This window comes from Ovis aries, chromosome 14 (genome assembly GCF_016772045.2).
Source record: "Ovis aries strain OAR_USU_Benz2616 breed Rambouillet chromosome 14, ARS-UI_Ramb_v3.0, whole genome shotgun sequence".
NCBI lineage: Eukaryota > Metazoa > Chordata > Mammalia > Artiodactyla > Bovidae > Ovis > Ovis aries.
In genome coordinates, this window is record NC_056067.1 from 24171223 (window position 1) to 24175530 (window position 4308).

Here is a 4308-nt window from a genome sequence, read left to right on the forward strand (position 1 = left end):
ACTAGTACCATCATTTCTTGACATATATTAGTGTCTCCCAGAGTGGAGTTCCCGAGCATTAGGGGACAGGCAACCTAGATGGAACAGGAAATAGAAGATACATGGTTAGGAAGCTGTATCCTCCACAGTTCTCTTTCAATAATGGTTTTGCAGAAAAGATAGACTCAGTTTGCATGTTTCATATATATATACATATAAGATATACAAACATATATAAAGTAAAATATATGCTTATATATCTTATTAATAAGATCTATATATATATGTATATTGTTGTTTAGTCGCTAAGTCATATCCTACTCTTTGCCACCCTATGGACTATAGCCCGCCAGGCTTCTCTGTCCATGGGATTTCCCAGGCAAGAATACTGGAATGGGTTGTCATTTCCTTCTCCAGGGGATCTTCCCAACCCAGGGATCAAAACCCTGTCTCTTGCATGACAGGTGGATTCCTTACTGCTAAGCCACCATATATATCTTGTTAATTTTTCTTTATAACAAAGAGAGAACACCCTTGTCCCTCTGGTTAATGGGGGAAAATTACGTTGTGTTTAATCTGGTAAACTCAGTCCTATTCAATACCTTAAAGTCTCTTTAAGTAACATAAACTTTTTTCATGGGGAAGGAAATGGCAACCCACTCCAGTGTTCTTGCCTGGAGGGTCCCATGGACAGAGGAGCCTGGCGGGCTACAGTCCATGGGGTCACAAAGAGTCAGATATGACTTCACAACTGAGCACATACACGTATTGCTAACACAACATTATAAATCTACTGTACTTCAATTAAAAAAATAAATAAGCTTTAAAAAGTAACTTTTTCAAATAAATGCATGGCCTCTCAGATTGGCTGCCTGGCTTCCCTCCTCCTCTCCAAGGTGCAATCTGGCTGTATGAATTGGGGAAACTTATATAAGTAGAAGGGCAGGAGCCTGGAGCCATTTGTAAACATCTTCCTCTTGTGATCTCCATGGCAATTTCCCTCTGCACCAGGTTTCTGGGAGGATGATGAATTTTAACATGGTAAGCTTGTGATCTGTCCTCTTGTCTTGATCAAAACCAATGGTCCTCCCCTGCTAACTCAGCCCTCACTTTAGCTCTGACCAGCACTCAGCACTGTGCTCCGCCCAGGTCAAGTTGTGGTTCCACTTTGTTTTCAAGCCTAGAAAACACCTCTGTGGGCCTCGTGCCCTCTTCCCACTCCAGCTCCTGGCCAGGTTCTCAATCACCTTTGAGTTCCCTTCAAGATTTTATCCGGGGTCCTTCCAAGGAACAGCAGATCTGAGGGGAGTGGGAGCATCACCTGTGATTTGTCTGTCCTCTTTTATTTTGTTGTGGCCGCTGCAGGCTGGTTCAGTGGTGTGGACACACCAGAGGCAGCCTCCTCCTCCTGGAGAGCCAAGCTTGCTTTGGAACTCTCCCACCTCTCATACCTCCCACTTTGGGACGTAAGTCTAAGAGGGAAACTCAAAGCAACTTGTATCAACGCCTGCCTTCCCTACCTCTGTTTCCTTGTCCTTCCCAAGGTCCACAGTATAGGAGGGACCAAAACTCTCCTCTTGGTCCTATTTTGAGGTGCTCTACATCACACCATTTGGCTTCGCATATTGGTTGCCAGGAGAAGGGGGAATGATTTTGCAGTATGGAAATGCAAGACATACTGGTTCACTCTTTCTAAAATACTATCCCTATTGCATTAGATATTAATGATTTCTTTGATAATTAACAGTTTTCAAGGTCAGTTTAAAGAAAAATATCAAGTGAATTGATAGTAAATTAGTAGTGGGAATGATACAAATTGTAAAGTTAGGAGGTCAATGGCTGAGTTGGGGAAACACCAGGATACATGGAAAAAGCTGTGTTGAATACATGGGTAGAAAAGACCTCCTCGAGGAGTAAGGCATTCATCATTCATGTACACAACTCATTAACAAGCAGGAGGGGGGGGAAAAGCGGAGCATTTAGTTGTTCAGGAGAACCTAGGAAAGTTTCTTGAGAGAGATGGCCATTGAACTGGACTAAGAAGCTAGAGATGAAAGACTTCCAAAATGTGTGTGCGGCCATGTGACGATAGCAACAGGACAAGTGAAGACACTTTTCAAACTGTTGAATGAGTACTGGTATAAGGTGTTAATATTATTTCTGACTGGATGGAGGGACAGAATTGTAGGGCAACAAGACTCTTTCTGGAGGCAGTGAGGGAGGGCCAGAGCAGGGAGATAGTCTAAGAAGGCTCAAGATTATAGACAAAATGGACATTTCAGACCCTGGGTGGGAAGGCCAGGGGAGATGCCATTCTGAGCTGGCAAAGTTTGTGCCTCAGAGTCAATCACTTATCCGATCAGCAGCCTTCTTCCTCTCCTTGGAAACTTCTCTGCCTTTCCACCCTGCTCTGGGTTCTTCTGGCATCACAGACAGGAATGGAAACCTCATTCGTACTGGGGTCTCTAGAATTTACAATCCTTAAATGTCTTCTCAATTCTCATAACATGGGAGACTGAGGCCTGGAGAAAAAGTTGTAGATTCTGATCTAGTAAACACTACTGACCACCTACTATACAGTCCGGGCATTAAGCTAAATGCTTTGATGTCTAAAATGGTATCGTTCTCTTGAACATATTACAACAAACAAAACATGAATTAAGATATTTGTAGGGACTTCCCTGGTGGTCCAGTAATTAGGAATTCATCTTGCAATTCAGGGGACAGAGGTTCAATCCCTGGTCAGGGAACTGGATCCTATATGCCGCAGAGCAACTAAGCCTGTGCACAGCACCTGCTGAGCCCATGCACTCTGGAGCCCGTCTGCCACAGCTAGAGAGGCCATGTGCCATCACTAAAGAGCCTGCATGATGCAACAAAGATTCCGTGTGCTGCAACTAAGGCCCAACACAACCTAATAAAAACTCTTTAAAAATGTGTTTGTATGCCTCACGTTAAACCAAAATAAGTAAACCATGCAGACAAGCTGGAAACGTTTTCAATATTCTGGCCCCATCCCCCATTCACCTCCCAGGATTTATGGTCACCTAAATGTGGGCAATTTGAACATTAAGACTCCTGAAATAAGCAGTCCCTCTCTTCCTTACCCCTGGTCCCCAGTGGTTCTCATCATGCATAGGGATTACTGTCCACAGGTGTTCACCAGATTTCAGAGACAACTTGAGGGATTTTCAAGGTTTATTTGAACCATGTGGGGTTTTTGCTGAATTAAGAATCAAACTCTCACATAAGACTCCACTGAAGTCCCTTTTCCACAATCCTTAGTGCTGTCAGTGGCATAGCAGAAATGCAGTTGCAGCTGGGAAGGAAGACATTATTTACTGGAGGACTTCATATCCACAAAAGTTTATGGAGCACCTGATGAGCAAAGTACATCAGGCAGCCCCTTGCTCTGACCTCGAGGATGACCTGACCTGCTAGTGCAGAGTTCTGTATCTTGCTCATAACTCCTCTGTCTCTTTTAGGAGGTGACTATTCTAGGAAACTTCCCTTGCTTCTCAAACCCGCTATTGCTGTTGTTAAATTCCTTCCCTGCATCTCCAGGGGGTGGGGCAGAGTAACGCACTTTTCAACAAGTGCCCCTGATAATTCTGACCCCACTGGCCCAGCCCCAAATATTTGGGAAGCTCTATCCTGAGTCCTTAACCGTATGTGAGGCATGGAGCCTGTGAGGGGCAGGATGGTGATGATCCTGGATTCTGAACTGGATCATCCGTGACCCACCAGTACTGCAACAAGAATCCAGAATGCTGATGACTGGTCCCAACAGAACGGCTTATAATAATTTCACTCCCTAGGTTTGTCTCTTTATATTTACTGTGGGGAGGCTGGATCTAGATTAGGATTGCAGAGTCTTCATCCACAACACAACTCAAGCCAGTAGAAATGTTTTTGGGCTCACATGGTGATTTTTTTTTTTCAATTGAGGCCACATTTAAGAATTGAGAAGTATCATAGACTTCTAGTTTGGCCAACCTACAGTACCATGAACTAAAAGTTTACTGGAGTGGGGTAGTCATTGCCCCTTTAAACAGAGCATGTGCTGTCTGGTTTCCGCGGTCCCCACCATTCTCTATTGTCTCTCCTGGCCAGCTTCATTCACTGCTTGTTTGCTGCCTTCCTAGCCTCTGTAGGCATCTGAGTTGAGATGCACCCAAAAGTTCCCAAATGTACTTTCTGCCTCTACCATCCTGTGAATTATCTCCAAACGCTCCCCTCCCCCCACCCAACCCTGCACTCAAGAGTTAATCATCAGCTTCTTATGTAAATCAGAACAGGAAAGTCTTGCTTGGCCAATTCCTCCGAAAA